Below are 21,323 nucleotides of genomic sequence, written 5' to 3'. Positions count from 1 at the left end.
TGACATTCCATTTCAAAGCTGTGGAGGGCGCTTCAAGAAAAGGTGTGTGAGGGAACCTCGCTCATGCTGGTCCCCAAACACTCAAAGCTGCCCTTTCCTCACAATGAAACAAAAAAGCTTACAGCACCTGGTATTCCCAGGCGGTCTCCCATCCAAGTACTAACCAGGCCCGACCCTGCTTAGCTTCCGAGATCAAACGAGATCGGGCGTGTTCAGAGTGGTATGGCCGTAAGCCCTTGACTCTGACACACATGGGCTCTATATCCATTTCACACACTTTACAACCTCAGAAAAAAAGTGATGCTCAAAAGCCTCAGGGTCTTTTCACACGCAAAATAGGTGTCCTGTCAATAAAAGAAAAGAATGTTGATGTCATCTAGAGAAAAGTACTGCATCTGCCATCTGTCTACTTCAAATTACACGCTGCATGACATTCAATTTCAAAGCTGCAGAAAGGCGCTTCAAGAAAAGGTGTGTGAGGGAAGCTCGCTCATGCTGGTCCCCAAAGACTCAAAGCGGCCCTTTCCTCACAAAGAAACAAAAAAGCTTACAGCACCTGGTCATCCCAGGCGGTCTCCCATCCAAGTACTAACCAGGCCCGACCCTGCTTAGCTTCCGAGATCAGACAAGATCGGGCGTGTTCAGAGTGGTATGGCCGTAAGCCCTTGCCTCTGACACACATGGGCTCTATATCCATTTCACACACTTTACAACCTCAGAAAAAAAGTGACGTGCAACAGCCTCACGGTCTTTTCAAACGCCAAATAGGTGTCCTGTCAATACAAAGAAAAGAATGTTGATGTCATCTAGAGAAAAGTACTGCATCTGCCATCTGTCTACTTCAAATTACACGCTGCATGACATTCAATTTCAAAGCTGCAGAGGGCGCTTCAAGAAAAGGTGTGTGAGGGAAGCTCGCTCATGCTGGTCCCCAAACACTCAAAGCGGCCCTTTCCTCACAATGAAACAAAAAAGCTTACAGCACCTGGTATTCCCAGGCGGTCTCCCATCCAAGTATTAACCAGGCCCGACCCTGCTTAGCTTCCGAGATCAGACGAGATCGGGCGTGTTAAGAGTGGTATGGCCGTAAGCCCTTGACTCTCACACACATGGGCTCTATATCCATTTCACTCACTTTACAACCTCAGAAAAAAAGTGACGTGCAACAACCTCACGGTCTTTTCAAACGCCAAATAGGTGTCCTGTCAATACAAAGAAAAGAATGTTGATGTCATCTAGAGAAAAATACTGCATCTGCCATCTGTCTACTTCAAATTACACGCTGCATGACATTCAATTTCAAAGCTGCAGAAAGGCGCTTCAAGAAAAGGTGTGTGAGGGAAGCTCGCTCATGCTGGTCCCCAAAGACTCAAAGCGGCCCTTTCCTCACAATGAAACAAAAAAGCTTAGAGCACCTGGTCATCCCAGGCGGTCTCCCATCCAAGTACTAACCAGGCCCGACCCTGCTTAGCTTCCGAGATCAGACGAGATCGGGCGTGTTTTTTTTTTTTTTTTTGTCTTTTATTATCAAAAATACATCATACATTTTTACCAACTGTACATTCTTATTTACATGACAAAATTTAACAATTATATAAAAAATAAATTCCTTCAGGAAAGAAATCTTACCAAAAAAAAACCCCCACCCTTGATACACCTCGAACTTGATGAAAACACCATCAGAGTTTTTTTTTTTTTTTTTTAATTAAGTTAAATTTAGACAAATAAACCAACACTATGTGCCTACAGCCACTGGAGCAATGCAGGTCATTCCAAAAAAAAATAAATAAAAATTAAAGAGAGACAAAAAAAAACCCATGGGACTAAAAAGAACAAATTCCTGTCGTGAAGTGTCACACACACAATTTTTTTTTTTTTTTTTTTAAATGAAATTTTATCAAAATGAAATGTTAAACACACCAAAAACATAAACCACCCAATTTGCTCACCCCTTTATTAAATTTGAAAAATACTTTGCTTTATAAAAAAAAGAGACTACTTAGCTGGGAATTTGAAGAGAAAACATACCATTGTCAATCTTGTTTATTTCAATTTTGCCATTTGCTATGTTGAAAAATGTGTTTTTCCTGCAGAAAGTGTTTTCAAAAATATCCTTGTCCATGTCATGTAAGATTTGTAGGTGCGTCAAGAGTGTTGTGTAAAAAAACCCAAATATGTTTATTTTCTTCTTTTCATAGAGAGCGTAGTTTCTAGTTGTCCATATTGATTTTTTTGCAAAAGTGAGTATGGTATTTATGAGAGTCCTGTTCTGATCCTTTTGTTTCAGTGTTGTACCAAAGAGAAGAGTCCATGTCCATAGTGTTTCATCTGTCAAACTGAAATTGCAGTGCTCTTGCAGTAGCATCCTGATGAAATTCCTGAATTTATCCGATTCCTTGCAGTTGATGAATAGATGCTCCTGGTCTTCCGGTTCTTTATTGCAGATTTGGCATGTCCTACTGTAGTTTTCCTTATTAATCTGGTGTAATTTGATTCCTGTGAAAATTCTCCTGTGTCTGATATTGAATTCTAGCTTGAAAGTATTGCTGTCCATGTAAGGTATGTTAAGGTTTTGCCAGATTTTTCCTATCGGTATTCCCTTGAATAATTGTGCCCAGTGTTTTTCTGCTTTTGGAGTGCGTTTAATTGAGTTAATCCCTATGGTGTACCAGTCCTTTGTTTTCACCTGTGACAGCTCTTTCCCTGTGTACTGTGTGACAAGCTCAAGCGGTGGGAGTTCGGGGTCTGCTCTCGATTTGTCCGTGATGATTAAGTTTCTCCACAGTGAGGTTATGTTTCTGTTGATTTTGTTACCTAGTCCATTTAGGTAATCCTTTCTGCACGGTGTCCCTGTTTTTTTGAGTTGGGTTGTGACTTTCCTGAGACTGAACAGACCCCTTTCCCCCACCACTTGACCGACCCTTGTTATATTATGTTGCTGAAGTGCCCTGCATTTAAGTGTCCTACCATTGTGTGTGAAAAAGGTGCTTTCGAGAAAAGGTAACTGCAGCACATGACTTTTCTGACTGCACTTAGGCCTGAGGTGGGGCAGGAATTTGCCCCATGCCTCTAGCACCTCCTGGTAGAACATCGGTAGCGAGCCATGGCTTTTCCCAGGAAGGAGGTGATAAAGAGGGAGTTTCTCCCCCTCCCCGTACTCAGCCAGGTAGCCCGCCATTGTGTCCTCCCAGGGGTACTGCCTGTTCGAATCGAGAAAATTTCTAACTAATTTGGCCCTGAGTGCATCTTTTTTTGCACTGATGTCAATTAGTCCTAATCCCCCCTCCCTTTTATTAGCAATTATCACCCGATGAGCGATCGAATTTCCCTTTCCCCTCCAAAGGAAGGAGGAGATCGCTTCATTGAGCGAATTTAGTGCCCACTGCGGTAGCTCACAGGCCCCCAAAACATGATTAATTTTTGACAGTATTAAGGCATTGATGACAATTACCTTTCCTCTCAGGCTTAAACCCCTACTTCTCCATAAATTAAGTGTATTTTCTACCTTTTTTACAAGTTCTCTCCACCCTAAGTCCCTGGCTTCCCCTTCATTTTTACCAATGTATACACCCAGTATTTTCCTGTATTCTTTAGTGCTAAAACCCCAATTATTTTTTAAACTATTTTTACCGAATTCCATCATTTCTGACTTATTTCTGTTAACCTTAGCTCCTGATGCTTTTTCATATCTTTCTAGATGTTTTATAATATAATTTAAATTTTCTTCATTTTTAAACATTATATTGATATCATCCGCAAATTGTGCTATTTTAACGACTTTGTCTCTATATGTTTTTATACCTATAATATTCTTATCATTCATTATACTTAAAGCTAGTGGCTCAGCAACAATACTGTATAAAAGAGCTGAAAGCGGGCATCCTTGCCTTACCGAACTTTTTAATTTGATCTTTTCTGTTAGTTGTCCATTTATCTTTATTTGACTGTATGCGTTATCGTATAATAATTTAATCCATCTAATAAAGCCTTCACCGTATCCAAATCTTTTTAAAGTTTTATATAAGAAAAGATGTTCTACTCTGTCGAATGCTTTCTCCAAATCAATTCCGAGCAGATACCCCCCCTGTGCTGCCATTGTCCTGACGGTATCCTTTATTGTAAGGATCGTATCTATGATGTCTCTATCTGGTATGCCGTATGCCTGTGTATTACCAATAATGGTTCCTATTGTAAGTTTAAGCCTGTTTGCCAGTGTTTTGGTCAGTATCTTGTAATCTGTATTGAGTAAACTTATTGGTCTATAGTTTGTTATATCCTGTTTTGAACCTTTATTTTTGTAGATAAGTGAAATTATTCCTGCAGTGAATGTATTGGATGTTCTCTGTTCCCGTTCCATTGAGTGGTACAATGACAGCAACAGGGGAGCTATCTGCTCTTTGAAACAAAAATAAAATTCTGCTGTTAAACCATCTACCCCTGGACTTTTGTTTTTATTTAAGCTATCTATTGCCGTCTTTATCTCATTAATAGTAATTTGTGCATCAGACCATTCCTTATCCTCCACTGAAATACTAGTTTGGATATTTGATAACAACTTGTCTACCTCTTCGCTATTGCTATATCCATTATCAAATAATTCTTTATAAAACTCTGTAGTTACTCTTAGTATATTTTCTTGATCGTCATATTCTTTTCCAGTTATATCGTTGATTTTTTCTATTATAGTTTTGTTTTGTTTTTGCTTTTCGAGCCCCAAAAAATATGCGGTGCATTTTTCTCCTTCTACTAAATTTTTAACTCTGCTTCTTATCATTGCACCTCTGCATTTTATTTTTTCTATGTTTCCTAGTTTTGCTTTATATAATTCATAGTTTTCTGTGTTTCTGTTAGGTTCTTTATCAAATAATGCTATTTCATGATTGATTAATTTTCTTAGTCGATTTTCTTCCAGCTCCTCTCTCCACTTTTTCTCTTTACTATAATTTATACTACTTCTTTTAATTCTTTGCTTTAGAATTTCCCACTTTTCTATAAAATTATTTTCTATTTTCATTTCAATTTTTGCATAATCAAGCAGTTTTGTGATTTTTTTAACGTAAGTTGAATCTGCCAGGAGGCTGGAGTTGAGGCACCAGGTACCTCCCCCCCTGAAACCTCCTGCAGCACCCAAGTAACACTCAATTGTTGCGTGATCACTCCATGCGTTATAATTATATTGTATTTTATTGATCTGTTTTGTTGCTTCAGGGGCCGCTAGACATAAATCTATTCTGGCTTGTTTCATTTTTCCCTGCACAACCTGTCTTCTGGAGTACTCTTTCTTGAATGGGTTGTGAATTCTCCATACATCTGTCAAATTGTGAATATTCATTAAATTATATAGCTCAGTTCTGCTTGTGTCATTCTTGTATACATTGTTAATTGATATATCATCCTTAGTTAATGCGATATTGAAATCTCCTATTATTATGGTTCTATGATCTATCCATCTGCTTATACTATTTAGAAACATTTTCCTTTCCTTTTCACAGTTACTGGCATATATGTTAACAATTCTGTATGTTCTATTGTTTATGCAAACATCTATAATAAGTATTCTACCTTTCTTGTCATGATATATTAACTTGCTATTGGTACTTATAGTCTTTTTTACTAAAATAGCTACGCCACAAGATTTACTTGTGCCGTTGCTAAAAAAGACATCTCCTTCCCACATTTTGCTTGCTGCCGCCACGCTATCCCCTTCCCACCTTGTCTCCTGTAAGCAGAGAATGTCACACTTGCTTTTAAGTAAAATGGCGGTCATCCTGCCATAAGTGCGGAGTCCATTGACATTAAGGGAGTGCAGCAGAAACATGGTCAGACCAAAAAAACCTTTAAACAGCCAATTTTCCCTCAAGATTTTTTACCTCTCCCTCCTTCTTTCTTCTGTTTTTTCTTCATCGCAGCATCTTTTATTGAGGTGTGCTTTTTCCGAATATTTTTTATTGTGGCAAAGTCCATTTCCGAGTCACTGTTTGATCTACTCTGAGGAGGGAAGGTGGAGGGCACATTTAAGGTAGGTACCCTGGTGGATGTGGCTGCCGCTGGCTGCAATTCTCTTGGGGTATCCCCCACCTCCATTGATTCCAGGAGTTGAGAAGGCTCCGGCTCCTTTTCGGACCCGTTTCCTCCTCCATCCTTTCCTCTCTGCTGAGAGAGTGGGCCTGAGTCAGTGCTCATGTCATTCAGACTTGAACCAAGCCTTGTGCCTGGGCTCTGCACCACTTTAGGAGGGCTCTGGGTTCTCTGAGGGGCGTAACCCTCACCGGCAGCCTGCTTGGCGGCGCCACTACCCACCTCGTCATCTTCCTCCTCATCCTCCGTTCCTCCCTCACTTAAACCTTCCATCTCACTGTACAGCTCCTCAGATCCAGATTCCACCACAATATCCTCATCACTATAATTACAATTACATTCATCAATTTTGTTCCAACACACCTCACATTTCTGTATCTTATTAGGTTTCCTGTTGCACTCCCTTGCATAATGCCCCTGGACACCACACTTATGGCAGGAGAACTCAGGACAGTCCCTTAGGATGTGCCCCGGCTGGAGGCACATCCTACACACCCTAGCCTGCCTATCATGTATGACCCTGAAATATTCCGGTCCCATTGCTGTGTCAAACCGTGCTGAATAAGGCAGAGATTGGACTTTATCTGTAAACTTTACTTTGAGAAACCGCGTCCCATCAGCAATTTGCGTACCCGGCCACATCCTCCTCCTTATAGTTGATGCAGCTGAGACTCCCCACCCTTCTAGCTTTTGTAAAATTTCCTCATCTCTGATGTAAGCTGGTAAGCTTAAAAAAGAAACCATGAGTTCATCATTACACAGATCTTTGACATGCACTGTGTTGTCCCCAATTTTGAAACCATCTAGGATTCTCTCTTTCCCTTTGATGTGTGACATGGTAATTTCATATTTCTGCGGCCCTGTCGCCCTACAGGCTATTAAACCTCCACACAGTGCTCTTATGCATCTCATTAATTCGAGAACTGGGACTTCATCCTGCCCAGTTACCTCGACACTGACCGTCAGTTCTCTGTCATACTTGTGGTCGCCACCCGCAGATTTCGCCGCTCCATGTCGCTGCTGCAGCTGCCTTTCCCCACCAGACGCCGCATCTCTTTCCGCCGCCAATTCTCTCTCACTCTCCGTCGCCTCTCCAGTAGCTCCTCGCTGCCCAGGTCTTCTCGGAACCACGCCTTCAGCTCTGTTCTTCAGGCCACCAGCTCTCGTTGCCTGTGGACCGGCTCCAGCGCTCATCTCCTCTGAATCAGCCGCTGCTCGCCGTCTTTCCCCCGCTGTCGCTGCGGAACCCGCTCTCGCATTTCCCTCCGGCAGTTTTCCTTCCGACTTCTTCATGTTTCGTTTCTGATTGTTTCTTTTAACAAGCAATTTTTCATTTTCTTCACCTGTTTGTGCGTTTATGTCAAGTCCGTTTTCCATGCTCGTAATCTGAAATCCGTTTGCAGAGTTCAAATCCATTTGGTCCGTCCGAAAGTTTTCCATTAGGAAAAAAAAACTCAAATTGACCTCCCCCGATCAGTATAAAAACTGTCGGGGGGAAAAAATGTTCACTCTAAAAACGAACCAAAAATGCACGGAAAATAAGGAAGAACAATGAAAAAGGCTGAAAAAAACGAAAGAAATGGGAAAAGCGGAGTCCGCGACCTCCGTGTGTCGTGCTGTCAGCGTACCGTCTGATTGGCGCATGCGTGTTCAGAGTGGTATGGCCGTAAGCCCTTGACTCTGACACACATGGGCTCTATATCCATTTCACACACTTTACAACCTAAGAAAAAAAGTGATGCGCAACAGCCTCAGGGTCTTTTCACACGCCAAATCGGTGTCCTGTCAATAAAAGAAAAGAATGTTGATGTCATCGAGAGAAAAGTACTGCATCTGCCATCTGTCTTCTTCAAATTAACCACTGCATGAAATTCCATTCCAAAGCTGCAGAGGGCGCTTCAAGAAAAGGTGTGTGAGGGAAGCTCGCTCATGCTGGTTCCCAAAGACTCAAAGCGGCCCTTTCCTCACAATGAAAAAAAAAAGCTTACAGCACCTGGTATTCCCAGGCGGTCTTCCATCCAAGTACTAACCAGGCCCGACCCTGCTAAGCTTCCGAGATCAGACGAGATCGGGCGTGTTCAGAGTGGTATGGCCGTAAGCCCTTGACTCTCACACACATGGGCTCTATATCCATTTCACTCACTTTACAACCTCAAAAAAAATGTGATGTGCAACAGCCTCACGGTCTTTTTACACACCAAATAGTTGTCCTGTCAATACAAAGAAAAGAATGTTGATGTCATCGAGAGAAAAGTACTGCATCTGCAATCTGTCTACTTCAAATTACACACTGCATGACATTCCATATGAAAGCTGCAGAGGGCGCTTCAAGAAAAGGTGTGTGAGGGAAGCTCGCTCATGCTGGTCCCCAAAGACTCAAAGCGGCCCTTTCCTCACAATGAAACAAAAAAGCTTACAGCACCTGGTATTCCCAGGCGGTCTTCCATCCAAGTACTAACCAGGCCCGACCCTGCTAAGCTTACGAGATCAGACGAGATCGGGCGTGTTCAGAGTGGTATGGCCGTAAGCCCTTGACTCTCACACACATGGGCTCTATATCCATTTCACTCACTTTACTACCTCAGAAAAAAAGTGATGCGCAACAGCCTCAGGGTCTTTTCACACGTCAAATAGGTGTCCTGTCAATAAAAGAAAAGAATGTTGATGTCATCGAGAGAAAAGTACTGCATCTGCCATCTGTCTACTTCAAATTAACCACTGCATGACATTCCATTCCAAAGCTGCGGAGGGCGCTTCAAGAAAAGGTGTGTGAGGGAAGCTCGCTCATGCTGGTCCCCAAACCCTCAAAGCTGCCCTTTCCTAACAATGAAAATAAAAAAGCTTACAGCACCTGGTATTCCCAGGCGGTCTCCCATCCAAGTACTAACCAGGTCCGACCCTGCTTAGCATCCGAGATCAGACGAGATCGGGCGTGTTCAGAGTGGTATGGCCGTAAGCCCTTGAATCTTACACACATGGGCTCTAGATCCATTTCACTCACTTTACAACCTCAGAAAAAAAGTGACGTCCAACAGCCTCACGGTCTTTTCAAACGCCAAATAGGTGTCCTGTCAAAACAAAGAAAAGAATGTTGATGTCATCTAGAGAAAAGTACTGCATCTGCCATCTGTCTACTTCAAATTACACGCTGCATGACATTCAATTTCAAAGCTGCAGAGGGCGCTTCAAGAAAAGGTGTGTGAGGGAAACTCGCTCATGCTGGTCCCCAAACACTCAAAGCGGCCCTTTCCTCACAATGAAACAAAAAAGCTTACAGCACCTGGTATTCCCAGGCGGTCTCCCATCCAAGTATTAACCAGTCCCGACCGTGCTTAGCTTCCAAGATCAGACGAGATCGGGCGTGTTAAGAGTGGTATGGCCGTAAGTCCTTGACTCTGACACACATGGGCTCTATATCCATTTCACTCACTTTACAACCTCAGAAAAAAAGTGACGTGCAACAACCTCACGGTCTTTTCAAACGCCAAATAGGTGTCCTGTCAATACAAAGAAAAGAATGTTGATGTCATCTAGAGAAAAGTACTGCATCTGCCATCTGTCTACTTCAAATTACACGCTGCATGACATTCAATTTCAAAGCTGCAGAAAGGCGCTTCAAGAAAAGGTGTGTGAGGGAAGCTCGCTCATGCTGGTCCCCAAAGACTCAAAGCTGCCCTTTCCTCACAAAGAAACAAAAAAGCTTACAGCACCTGGTATTCCCATGCGGTCTTCCATCCAAGTACTAACCAGGCCCGACCCTGCTTAGCTTCCGAGATCAGACGAGATCGGGCGTGTTCAGAGTGGTATGGCCGTAAGCCCTTGACTCTGACACACATGGGCTCTATATCCATTTCACACACTTTACAACCTTGGAAAAAAAGTGATGCGCAACAGCCTCAGGGTCTTTTCACACGCCAAATACGTGTCCTGTCAATAAAAGAAAAGAATGTTGATGTCATCGAGAGAAAAGTACTGCATCTGCCATCTGTCTACTTCAAATTAACCACTGCATGACATTCCATTCCAAAGCTGCGGAGGGCGCTTCAAGAAAAGGTGTGTGAGGGAAGCTCGCTCATGCTGGTCCCCAAAGACTCAAAGCGGCCCTTTCCTCACAATGAAACAAAAACGCTTACAGCACCTGGTATTCCCAGGCGGTCTCCCATCCAAGTACTAACCAGGCTCGACCCTGCTAAGTTTCCGAGATCAGACGAGATCGGGCGTGTTCAGAGTGGTATGGCCGTAAGCCCTTGACTCTCACACACATGGGCTCTATATCCATTTCACTCACTTTACAACCTCAAAAAAAATGTGATGTGCAACAGCCTCACGGTCTTTTTACACACCAAATAGTTGTCCTGTCAATAGTAAGAAAAGAATGTTGATGTCATCGAGAGAAAAGTACTGCATCTGCCATCTGTCTACTTCAAATTACACACTGCATGACATTCCATTCGAAAGCTGTGGACGGCGCTTCAAGAAAAGGTGTGTGAGGGAAGCTCGCTCATGCTGGTCCCCAAACACTCAAAGCTGCCCTTTCCTCACAATGAAAAAACAAAACTTACAGCACCTGGTATTACCAGGCGATCTCCCATCCAAATAGTAACCAGGCCCAACCCCGCTTAGCTTCCGAGATCAGACAAGTTCAGAATGGTATGGCCGTAAGCCCTTGACTCTGACACACGTGGGCTCTATATCCATTTAACACACTTTACAACCTCAGAAAAAAAGTGACGTGCAACAGCCTCACGGTCTTTTCACACGCCAAATAGGTGTCCTGTCAATAAAAGAAAAGAATGTTGATGTCATGCAGAGAAAAGTACTGCATCTGCCATCTGTCTACTTCAAATTACACGCTGCATGACATTCAATTTCAAAGCTGCAGAAAGGCGCTTCAAGAAAAGGTGTGTGAGGGAAGCTCGCTCATGCTGGTCCCCAAAGACTCAAAGCGGCCCTTTCCTCACAAAGAAACAAAAAAGCTTACAGCACCTGGTATTCCCAGGCAGTCTTCCATCCAAGTACTAACCAGGCCCAACCCTGCATAGCATCCGAGATCAGACGAGATCGGGCGTGTTCAGAGTGGGATGGCCGTAAGCCCTTGACTCTCACACACATGGGCTCTATATCCATTTCACACACTTTACAACCTCAGAAAAAAAGTGATGCGCAACAGACTCAGGGTCTTTTCACACGCCAAATCGGTGTCCTGTCAATAAAAGAAAAGAATGTTGATGTCATCGAGAGAAAAGTACTGCATCTGCCATCTGTCTTCTTCAAATTAACCACTGCATGAAGTTCCATTCCAAAGCTGCAGAGGGCGCTTCAAGAAAAGGTGTGTGAGGGAAGCTCGCTCATGCTGGTCCCCAAAGACTCAAAGCGGCCCTTTCCTCACAATGAAACAAAAAAGCTTACAGCACCTGGTATTCCCAGGCGGTCTTCCATCCAAGTACTAACCAGGCCCGACACTGCTAAGCTTCCGAGATCAGACGAGATCGGGCGTGTTCAGAGTGGTATGGCCGTAAGCCCTTGACTCTCACACACATGGGCTCTATATCCATTTCACTCACTTTACAACCTCAAAAAAAATGTGATGTGCAACAGCCTCACGGTCTTTTTACACACCAAATAGTTGTTCTGTCAATACAAAGAAAAGAATGTTGATGTCATCGAGAGAAAAGTACTGCATCTGCAATCTTTCTACTTCAAATTACACACTGCATGACATTCCATTCCAAAGGTGTGGAGGGCGCTTCAAGAAAAGGTGTGTGAGGGAACCTCGCTCATGCTGGTCCCCAAAGACTCAAAGCTGCCCTTTCCTCACAATGAAACAAAAAAGCTTACAGCACGTGGTATTCCCAGGCGGTCTTCCATCCAAGTACTAACCAGGCCCGACCCTGCTTAGCTTCCGAGATCAAACGAGATCGGGCGTGTTAAGAGTGGTATGGCCGTAAGCCCTTGACTCTGACACACATGGGCTCTATATCCATTTCACACACTTTACAACCTCAGAAAAAAAGTGATGCTCAAAAGCCTAAGGGTCTTATCACACGCAAAATAGGTGTCCTGTCAATAAAAGAAAAGAATGTTGATGTCATCTAGAGAAAAGTACTGCATCTGCAATCTGTCTACTTCAAATTACACACTGCATGACATTCCATATGAAAGCTGCAGAGGGCGCTTCAAGAAAAGGTGTGTGAGGGAAGCTCGCTCATGCTGGTCCCCAAAGACTCAAAGCGGCCCTTTCCTCACAATGAAACAAAAAAGCTTACAGCACCTGGTATTCCCAGGCGGTCTTCCATCCAAGTACTAACCAGGCCCGACCCTGCTAAGCTTACGAGATCAGACGAGATCGGGCGTGTTCAGAGTGGTATGGCCGTAAGCCCTTGACTCTCACACACATGGGCTCTATATCCATTTCACTCACTTTACAACCTCAGAAAAAAAGTGATGCGCAACAGCCTCAGGGTCTTTTCACACGTCAAATAGGTGTCCTGTCAATAAAAGAAAAGAATGTTGATGTCATCGAGAGAAAAGTACTGCATCTGCCATCTGTCTACTTCAAATTAACCACTGCATGACATTCCATTCCAAAGCTGCGGAGGGCGCTTCAAGAAAAGGTGTGTGAGGGAAGCTCGCTCATGCTGGTCCCCAAACCCTCAAAGCTGCCCTTTCCTAACAATGAAAATAAAAAAGCTTACAGCACCTGGTATTCCCAGGCGGTCTCCCATCCAAGTACTAACCAGGTCCGACCCTGCTTAGCATCCGAGATCAGACGAGATCGGGCGTGTTCAGAGTGGTATGGCCGTAAGCCCTTGAATCTTACACACATGGGCTCTATATCCATTTCACTCACTTTACAACCTCAGAAAAAAAGTGACGTCCAACAGCCTCACGGTCTTTTCAAACGCCAAATAGGTGTCCTGTCAAAACAAAGAAAAGAATGTTGATGTCATCTAGAGAAAAGTACTGCATCTGCCATCTGTCTACTTCAAATTACACGCTGCATGACATTCAATTTCAAAGCTGCAGAGGGCGCTTCAAGAAAAGGTGTGTGAGGGAAGCTCGCTCATGCTGGTCCCCAAACACTCAAAGCGGCCCTTTCCTCACAATGAAACAAAAAAGCTTACAGCACCTGGTATTCCCAGGCGGTCTCCCATCCAAGTATTAACCAGGCCCGACCCTGCATAGCTTCCGAGATCAGACGAGATCGGGCGTGTTAAGAGTGGTATGGCCGTAAGCCCTTGACTCTCACACACATGGGCTCTATATCCATTTCACTCACTTTACAACCTCAGAAAAAAAGTGACGTGCAACAACCTCACGGTCTTTTAAAACGCCAAATAGGTGTCCTGTCAATACAAAGAAAAGAATGTTGATGTCATCTAGAGAAAAGTACTGCATCTGCCATCTGTCTACTTCAAATTACACGCTGCATGACATTCAATTTCAAAGCTGCAGAAAGGCGCTTCAAGAAAAGATGTGTGAGGGAAGCTCGCTCATGCTGGTCCCCAAAGACTCAAAGCTGCCCTTTCCTCACAAAGAAACAAAAAAGCTTACAGCACCTGGTATTCCCAGGCGGTCTTCCATCCAAGTACTAACCAGGCCCGACCCTGCTAAGCTTCCGAGATCAGACGAGATCGGGCGTGTTCAGAGTGGTATGGCCGTAAGCCCTTGACTCTGACACACATGGGCTCTATATCCATTTCACACACTTTACAACCTAAGAAAAAAAGTGATGCGCAACAGCCTCAGGGTCTTTTCACACGCCAAATCGGTGTCCTGTCAATAAAAGAAAAGAATGTTGATGTCATCTAGAGAAAAGTACTGCATCTGCAATCTGTCTACTTCAAATTACACACTGCATGACATTCCATTCGAAAGCTGTGGAGGGCGCTTCAAGAAAAGGTGTGTGAGGGAAGCTCGCTCATGCTGGTCCCCAAACCCTCAAAGCTGCCCTTTCCTAACAATGAAAATAAAAAAGCTTACAGCACCTGGTATTCCCAGGCGGTCTCCCATCCAAGTACTAACGAGGTCCAACCCTGCTTAGCATCCGAGATCAGACGAGATCGGGCGTGTTCAGAGTGGTATGGCCGTAAGCCCATGAATCTTACACACATGGGCTCTATATCCATTTCACTCACTTTACAACCTCAGAAAAAAAGTGATGCGCAACAGCCTCAGGGTCTTTTCACACGTCAAATAGGTGTCCTGTCAATACAAAGAAAAGAATGTTGATGTCATCGAGAGAAAAGTACTGCATCCTCCATCTGTCTACTTCAAACTACACGCTGCATGAGATTCCATTTCAAAGCTGCAGAAAGGCGCTTCAAGAAAAGGTGTGTGAGGGAAGCTTGCTCATGCTGGTCCCCAAAGACTAAAAGCTGCCCTTTCCTCACAAAGAAACAAAAAAGCTTACAGCACCTGGTATTCCCAGGCGGTCTTCCATCCAAGTACTAACCAGGCCCGACCCTGCTTAGCTTCCAAGATCAGACGAGATCAGGCGTGTTCAGAGTGGGATGGCCGTAAGCCCTTGACTCTTACACACATGGGCTCTATATCCATTTCACACACTTTACAACCTCAGAAAAAAAGTGACGTGCAACAGCCTCACGGTCTTTTCAAACGCCAAATAGGTGTCCTGTCAATACAAAGAAAAGAATGTTGATGTCATCTAGAGAAAAGTACTGCATCTGCCATCTGTCTACTTCAAATTACACGCTGCATGACATTCAATTTCAAAGCTGCAGAGGGCGCTTCAAGAAAAGGTGTGTGAGGGAAGCTCGCTCATGCTGGTCCCCAAACACTCAAAGCGGCCCTTTCCTCACAATGAAACAAAAAAGCTTACAGCACCTGGTATTCCCAGGCGGTCTCCCATCCAAGTATTAACCAGGCCCGACCCTGCTTAGCTTCCGAGATCAGACGAGATCGGGCGTGTTAAGAGTGGTATGGCCGTAAGCCCTTGACTCTGACACACATGGGCTCTATATCCATTTCACTCACTTTACAACCTCAGAAAAAAAGTGACGTGCAACAACCTCACGGTCTTTTCAAACGCCAAATAGGTGTCCTGTCAATACAAAGAAAAGAATGTTGATGTCATCTAGAGAAAAGTACTGCATCTGCCATCTGTCTACTTCAAATTACACGCTGCATGACATTCAATTTCAAAGCTGCAGAAAGGCGCTTCAAGAAAAGATGTGTGAGGGAAGCTCGCTCATGCTGGTCCCCAAAGACTCAAAGCTGCCCTTTTCTCACAAAGAAACAAAAAAGCTTACAGCACCTGGTATTCCCAGGCGGTCTTCCATCCAAGTACTAACCAGGCCCGACCCTGCTAAGCTTCCGAGATCAGACGAGATCGGGCGTGTTTTTTTTTTTTTTGTCTTTTATTATCAAAAATACATCATACATTTTTACCAACTGTACATTCTTATTTACATGACAAAATTTAACAATTATATAAAAAATAAATTCCTTCAGGAAAGAAATCTTACCAAAAAAAAAAAAAAAAAAAAAAAAAAAAAAAAAAAAACCCACCCTTGATACACCTCGAACTTGATGAAAACACCATCAGAGTTTTGTTTTTTTTTTTTTTTTTTTAATTAAGTTAAATTTAGACAAATAAACCAACACTATGTGCCTACAGCCACTGGAGCAATGCAGGTCATTCCAAAAAAAAATAAATAAAAATTAAAGAGAGACAAAAAAAACTCATGGGACTAAAAAGAACAAATTCCTGTCGTGAAGTTTCACACACACAATTTTTTTTTTTTTTTTTTTTTTAAATGAAATTTTATCAAAATGAAATGTTAAACACACCAAAAACATAAACCACCCAATTTGCTCACCCCTTTATTAAATTTGAAAAATACTTTGCTTTATAAAAAAAAAAAAGAGACTACTTAGCTGGGAATTTGAAGAGAAAACATACCATTGTCAATCTTGTTTATTTCAATTTTGCCATTTGCTATGTTGAAAAATGTGTTTTTCCTGCAGAAAGTGTTTTCAAAAATATCCTTGTCCATGTCATGTAAGATTTGTAGGTGCGTCAAGAGTGTTGTGTAAAAAACCCCAAATATGTTTATTTTCTTCTTTTCATAGAGAGCGTAGTTTCTAGTTGTCCATATTGATTTTTTTGCAAAAGTGAGTATGGTATTTATGAGAGTCCTGTTCTGATCCTTTTGTTTCAGTGTTGTACCAAAGAGAAGAGTCCATGTCCATAGTGTTTCATCTGTCAAACTGAAATTGCAGTGCTCTTGCAGTAGCATCCTGATGAAATTCCTGAATTTATCCGATTCCTTGCAGTTGATGAATAGATGCTCCTGGTCTTCCGGTTCTTTATTGCAGATTTGGCATGTCCTACTGTAGTTTTCCTTATTAATCTGGTGTAATTTGATTCCTGTGAAAATTCTCCTGTGTCTGATATTGAATTCTAGCTTGAAAGTATTGCTGTCCATGTAAGGTATGTTAAGGTTTTGCCAGATTTTTCCTATCGGTATTCCCTTGAATAATTGTGCCCAGTGTTTTTCTGCTTTTGGAGTGCGTTTAATTGAGTTAATCCCTATGGTGTACCAGTCCTTTGTTTTCACCTGTGACAGCTCTTTCCCTGTGTACTGTGTGACAAGCTCAAGCGGTGGGAGTTCGGGGTCTGCTCTCGATTTGTCCGTGATGATTAAGTTTCTCCACAGTGAGGTTATGTTTCTGTTGATTTTGTTACCTAGTCCATTTAGGTAATCCTTTCTGCACGGTGTCCCTGTTTTTTTGAGTTGGGTTGTGACTTTCCTGAGACTGAACAGACCCCTTTCCCCCACCACTTGACCGACCCTTGTTATATTATGTTGCTGAAGTGCCCTGCATTTAAGTGTCCTACCATTGTGTGTGAAAAAGGTGCTTTCGAGAAAAGGTAACTGCAGCACATGACTTTTCTGACTGCACTTAGGCCTGAGGTGGGGCAGGAATTTGCCCCATGCCTCTAGCACCTCCTGGTAGAACATCGGTAGCGAGCCATGGCTTTTCCCAGGAAGGAGGTGATAAAGAGGGAGTTTCTCCCCCTCCCCGTACTCAGCCAGGTAGCCCGCCATTGTGTCCTCCCAGGGGTACTGCCTGTTCGAATCGAGAAAATTTCTAACTAATTTGGCCCTGAGTGCATCTTTTTTTGCACTGATGTCAATTAGTCCTAATCCCCCCTCCCTTTTATTAGCAATTATCACCCGATGAGCGATCGAATTTCCCTTTCCCCTCCAAAGGAAGGAGGAGATCGCTTCATTGAGCGAATTTAGTGCCCACTGCGGTAGCTCACAGGCCCCCAAAACATGATTAATTTTTGACAGTATTAAGGCATTGATGACAATTACCTTTCCTCTCAGGCTTAAACCCCTACTTCTCCATAAATTAAGTGTATTTTCTACCTTTTTTACAAGTTCTCTCCACCCTAAGTCCCTGGCTTCCCCTTCATTTTTACCAATGTATACACCCAGTATTTTCCTGTATTCTTTAGTGCTAAAACCCCAATTATTTTTTAAACTATTTTTACCGAATTCCATCATTTCTGACTTATTTCTGTTAACCTTAGCTCCTGATGCTTTTTCATATCTTTCTAGATGTTTTATAATATAATTTAAATTTTCTTCATTTTTAAACATTATATTGATATCATCCGCAAATTGTGCTATTTTAACGACTTTGTCTCTATATGTTTTTATACCTATAATATTCTTATCATTCATTATACTTAAAGCTAGTGGCTCAGCAACAATACTGTATAAAAGAGCTGAAAGCGGGCATCCTTGCCTTACCGATCTTTTTAATTTGATCTTTTCTGTTAGTTGTCCATTTATCTTTATTTGACTGTATGCGTTATCGTATAATAATTTAATCCATTTAATAAAGCCTTCACCGTATCCAAATCTTTTTAAAGTTTTATATAAGAAAAGATGTTCTACTCTGTCGAATGCTTTCTCCAAATCAATTCCGAGCAGATACCCCCCCTGTGCTGCCATTGTCCTGACGGTATCCTTTATTGTAAGGATCGTATCTATGATGTCTCTATCTGGTATGCCGTATGCCTGTGTATTACCAATAATGGTCCCTATTGTAAGTTTAAGCCTGTTTGCCAGTGTTTTGGTCAGTATCTTGTAATCTGTATTGAGTAAACTTATTGGTCTATAGTTTGTTATATCCTGTTTTGAACCTTTATTTTTGTAGATAAGTGAAATTATTCCTGCAGTGAATGTATTGGATGTTCTCTGTTCCCGTTCCATTGAGTGGTACAATGACAGCAACAGGGGAGCTATCTGCTCTTTGAAACAAAAATAAAATTCTGCTGTTAAACCATCTACCCCTGGACTTTTGTTTTTATTTAAGCTATCTATTGCCGTCTTTATCTCATTAATAGTAATTTGTGCATCAGACCATTCCTTATCCTCCACTGAAATACTAGTTTGGATATTTGATAACAACTTGTCTACCTCTTCGCTATTGCTATATCCATTATCAAATAATTCTTTATAAAACTCTGTAGTTACTCTTAGTATATTTTCTTGATCGTCATATTCTTTTCCAGTTATATCGTTGATTTTTTCTATTATAGTTTTGTTTTGTTTTTGCTTTTCGAGCCCCAAAAAATATGCGGTGCATTTTTCTCCTTCTACTAAATTTTTAACTCTGCTTCTTATCATTGCACCTCTGCATTTTATTTTTTCTATGTTTCCTAGTTTTGCTTTATATAATTCATAGTTTTCTGTGTTTCTGTTAGGTTCTTTATCAAATAATGCTATTTCATGATTGATTAATTTTCTTAGTCGATTTTCTTCCAGCTCCTCTCTCCACTTTTTCTCTTTACTATAATTTATACTACTTCTTTTAATTCTTTGCTTTAGAATTTCCCACTTTTCTATAAAATTATTTTCTATTTTCATTTCAATTTTTGCATAATCAAGCAGTTTTGTGATTTTTTTAACGTAAGTTGAATCTGCCAGGAGGCTGGAGTTGAGGCACCAGGTACCTCCCCCCCTGAAACCTCCTGCAGCACCCAAGTAACACTCAATTGTTGCGTGATCACTCCATGCGTTATAATTATATTGTATTTTATTGATCTGTTTTGTTGCTTCAGGGGCCGCTAGACATAAATCTATTCTGGCTTGTTTCATTTTTCCCTGCACAACCTGTCTTCTGGAGTACTCTTTCTTGAATGGGTTGTGAATTCTCCATACATCTGTCAAATTGTGAATATTCATTAAATTATATAGCTCAGTTCTGCTTGTGTCATTCTTGTATACATTGTTAATTGATATATCATCCTTAGTTAATGCGATATTGAAATCTCCTATTATTATGGTTCTATGATCTATCCATCTGCTTATACTATTTAGAAACATTTTCCTTTCCTTTTCACAGTTACTGGCATATATGTTAACAATTCTGTATGTTCTATTGTTTATGCAAACATCTATAATAAGTATTCTACCTTTCTTGTCATGATATATTAACTTGCTATTGGTACTTATAGTCTTTTTTACTAAAATAGCTACGCCACAAGATTTACTTGTGCCGTTGCTAAAAAAAACATCTCCTCCCCACATTTTGCTTGCTGCCGCCACGCTATCCCCTTCCCACCTTGTCTCCTGTAAGCAGAGAATGTCACACTTGCTTTTAAGTAAAATGGCGGTCATCCTGCCATAAGTGCGGAGTCCATTGACATTAAGGGAGTGCAGCAGAAACATGGTCAGACCAAAAAAAACCTTTAAACAGCCAATTTTCCCTCAAGATTTTTTACCTCTCCCTCCTTCTTTCTTCTGTTTTTTCTTCATCGCAGCATCTTTTATTGAGGTGTGCTTTTTCCGAATATTTTTTATTGTGGCAAAGTCCATTTCCGAGTCACTGTTTGATCTACTCTGAGGAGGGAAGGTGGAGGGCACATTTAAGGTAGGTACCCTGGTGGATGTGGCTGCCGCCGGCTGCAATTCTCTTGGGGTATCCCCCACCTCCATTGATTCCAGGAGTTGAGAAGGCTCCGGCTCCTTTTCGGACCCGTTTCCTCCTCCATCCTTTCCTCTCTGCTGTGGGCCTGAGTCAGTGCTCATGTCATTCAGACTTGAACCAAGCCTTGTGCCTGGGCTCTGCACCACTTTAGGAGGGCTCTGGGTTCTCTGAGGGGCGTAACCCTCACCAGCAGCCTGCTTGGCGGCGCCACTACCCACCTCGTCATCTTCCTCCTCATCCTCCGTTCCTCCCTCACTTAAACCTTCCATCTCACTGTACAGCTCCTCAGATCCAGATTCCACCACAATATCCTCATCACTATAATTACAATTACATTCATCAATTTTGTTCCAACACACCTCACATTTCTGTATCTTATTAGGTTTCCTGTTGCACTCCCTTGCATAATGCCCCTGGACACCACACTTATGGCAGGAGAACTCAGGACAGTCCCTTAGGATGTGCCCCGGCTGGAGGCACATCCTACACACCCTAGCCTGCCTATCATGTATGACCCTGAAATATTCCGGTCCCATTGCTGTGTCAAACCGTGCTGAATAAGGCAGAGATTGGACTTTATCTGTAAACTTTACTTTGAGAAACCGCGTCCCATCAGCAATTTGCGTACCCGGCCACATCCTCCTCCTTATAGTTGATGCCGCTGAGACTCCCCACCCTTCTAGCTTCTGTAAAATTTCCTCATCTCTGATGTAAGCTGGTAAGCTTAAAAAAGAAACCATGAGTTCATCATTACACAGATCTTTGACATGCACTGTGTTGTCCCCAATTTTGAAACCATCTAGGATTCTCTCTTTCCCTTTGATGTGTGACATGGTAATTTCATATTTCTGCGGCCCTGTCGCCCTACAGGCTATTAAACCTCCACACAGTGCTCTTATGCATCTCATTAATTCGAGAACTGGGACTTCATCCTGCCCAGTTACCTCGACACTGACCGTCAGTTCTCTGTCATACTTGTGGTCGCCACCCGCAGATTTCGCCGCTCCATGTCGCTGCTGCAGCTGCCTTTCCCCACCAGACGCCGCATCTCTTTCCGCCGCCAATTCTCTCTCACTCTCCGCCGCCTCTCCAGTAGCTCCTCGCTGCCCAGGTCTTCTCGGAACCACGTCTTCAGCTCTGTTCTTCAGGCCACCAGCTCTCGTTGCCTGTGGACCGGCTCCAGCGCTCATCTCCTCTGAATCAGCCGCTGCTCGCCGTCTTTCCCCCGCTGTCGCTGCGGAAGCCGCTCTCGCATTTCCCTCCGGCAGTTT

The 21,323-nt window shown here is 42.6% G+C and overlaps 16 non-coding genes and 3 pseudogenes across 16 annotated transcripts; all 19 read right to left on the bottom strand.

Annotated features, from left to right (window-relative positions):
* Positions 1 to 115: 115 nt before the first annotated feature.
* LOC147263498 (5S ribosomal RNA) lies at positions 116 to 234 on the bottom strand. Its single transcript, XR_015115425.1, has one exon. It is a non-coding gene; the product is annotated as a 5S ribosomal RNA (ribosomal RNA).
* Positions 235 to 544: 310 nt separating this feature from the next.
* On the bottom strand, positions 545 to 663 carry LOC147263497 (5S ribosomal RNA). Its single transcript, XR_015114411.1, has one exon. It is a non-coding gene; the product is annotated as a 5S ribosomal RNA (ribosomal RNA).
* A 310-nt stretch (positions 664 to 973) lies between these two features.
* Positions 974 to 1,092, bottom strand: LOC147263496 (5S ribosomal RNA). Its single transcript, XR_015113566.1, has one exon. It is a non-coding gene; the product is annotated as a 5S ribosomal RNA (ribosomal RNA).
* Positions 1,093 to 8,059: 6,967 nt separating this feature from the next.
* Positions 8,060 to 8,178, bottom strand: LOC147263495 (5S ribosomal RNA). The gene has a single exon (XR_015113715.1). It is a non-coding gene; the product is annotated as a 5S ribosomal RNA (ribosomal RNA).
* Positions 8,179 to 8,488: 310 nt separating this feature from the next.
* LOC147263494 (5S ribosomal RNA) lies at positions 8,489 to 8,607 on the bottom strand. Its single transcript, XR_015115274.1, has one exon. It is a non-coding gene; the product is annotated as a 5S ribosomal RNA (ribosomal RNA).
* A 310-nt stretch (positions 8,608 to 8,917) lies between these two features.
* Positions 8,918 to 9,036, bottom strand: LOC147263493 (5S ribosomal RNA). Its single transcript, XR_015113213.1, has one exon. It is a non-coding gene; the product is annotated as a 5S ribosomal RNA (ribosomal RNA).
* Positions 9,037 to 9,346: 310 nt separating this feature from the next.
* LOC147263492 (5S ribosomal RNA) lies at positions 9,347 to 9,465 on the bottom strand (annotated as a pseudogene).
* A 311-nt stretch (positions 9,466 to 9,776) lies between these two features.
* Positions 9,777 to 9,895, bottom strand: LOC147263491 (5S ribosomal RNA). Its single transcript, XR_015112766.1, has one exon. It is a non-coding gene; the product is annotated as a 5S ribosomal RNA (ribosomal RNA).
* Positions 9,896 to 10,204: 309 nt separating this feature from the next.
* On the bottom strand, positions 10,205 to 10,323 carry LOC147263490 (5S ribosomal RNA; annotated as a pseudogene).
* Positions 10,324 to 11,052: 729 nt separating this feature from the next.
* On the bottom strand, positions 11,053 to 11,171 carry LOC147263489 (5S ribosomal RNA; annotated as a pseudogene).
* A 309-nt stretch (positions 11,172 to 11,480) lies between these two features.
* On the bottom strand, positions 11,481 to 11,599 carry LOC147263488 (5S ribosomal RNA). Its single transcript, XR_015114323.1, has one exon. It is a non-coding gene; the product is annotated as a 5S ribosomal RNA (ribosomal RNA).
* A 310-nt stretch (positions 11,600 to 11,909) lies between these two features.
* On the bottom strand, positions 11,910 to 12,028 carry LOC147263487 (5S ribosomal RNA). The gene has a single exon (XR_015115325.1). It is a non-coding gene; the product is annotated as a 5S ribosomal RNA (ribosomal RNA).
* A 309-nt stretch (positions 12,029 to 12,337) lies between these two features.
* LOC147263486 (5S ribosomal RNA) lies at positions 12,338 to 12,456 on the bottom strand. The gene has a single exon (XR_015115273.1). It is a non-coding gene; the product is annotated as a 5S ribosomal RNA (ribosomal RNA).
* Positions 12,457 to 12,766: 310 nt separating this feature from the next.
* LOC147263485 (5S ribosomal RNA) lies at positions 12,767 to 12,885 on the bottom strand. The gene has a single exon (XR_015113212.1). It is a non-coding gene; the product is annotated as a 5S ribosomal RNA (ribosomal RNA).
* A 310-nt stretch (positions 12,886 to 13,195) lies between these two features.
* Positions 13,196 to 13,314, bottom strand: LOC147263484 (5S ribosomal RNA). Its single transcript, XR_015115171.1, has one exon. It is a non-coding gene; the product is annotated as a 5S ribosomal RNA (ribosomal RNA).
* Positions 13,315 to 13,625: 311 nt separating this feature from the next.
* Positions 13,626 to 13,744, bottom strand: LOC147263483 (5S ribosomal RNA). Its single transcript, XR_015113714.1, has one exon. It is a non-coding gene; the product is annotated as a 5S ribosomal RNA (ribosomal RNA).
* A 310-nt stretch (positions 13,745 to 14,054) lies between these two features.
* On the bottom strand, positions 14,055 to 14,173 carry LOC147263482 (5S ribosomal RNA). Its single transcript, XR_015114880.1, has one exon. It is a non-coding gene; the product is annotated as a 5S ribosomal RNA (ribosomal RNA).
* A 311-nt stretch (positions 14,174 to 14,484) lies between these two features.
* On the bottom strand, positions 14,485 to 14,603 carry LOC147263481 (5S ribosomal RNA). Its single transcript, XR_015115147.1, has one exon. It is a non-coding gene; the product is annotated as a 5S ribosomal RNA (ribosomal RNA).
* Positions 14,604 to 14,913: 310 nt separating this feature from the next.
* Positions 14,914 to 15,032, bottom strand: LOC147263480 (5S ribosomal RNA). The gene has a single exon (XR_015113564.1). It is a non-coding gene; the product is annotated as a 5S ribosomal RNA (ribosomal RNA).
* Between the last annotated feature and the right edge of the window lie 6,291 nt (positions 15,033 to 21,323).

This window comes from Aulostomus chinensis, chromosome 4 (genome assembly GCF_037954235.1).
Source record: "Aulostomus chinensis isolate RoL2024-O1b breed Wild chromosome 4, RoL_Achi_v1.0, whole genome shotgun sequence".
In the NCBI taxonomy this organism is placed as follows: domain Eukaryota; kingdom Metazoa; phylum Chordata; class Actinopteri; order Syngnathiformes; family Aulostomidae; genus Aulostomus; species Aulostomus chinensis.
The sequence above is the reverse complement of the archived record's forward strand: the minus strand, read 5'-3'. Positions and strand labels throughout refer to the sequence as shown.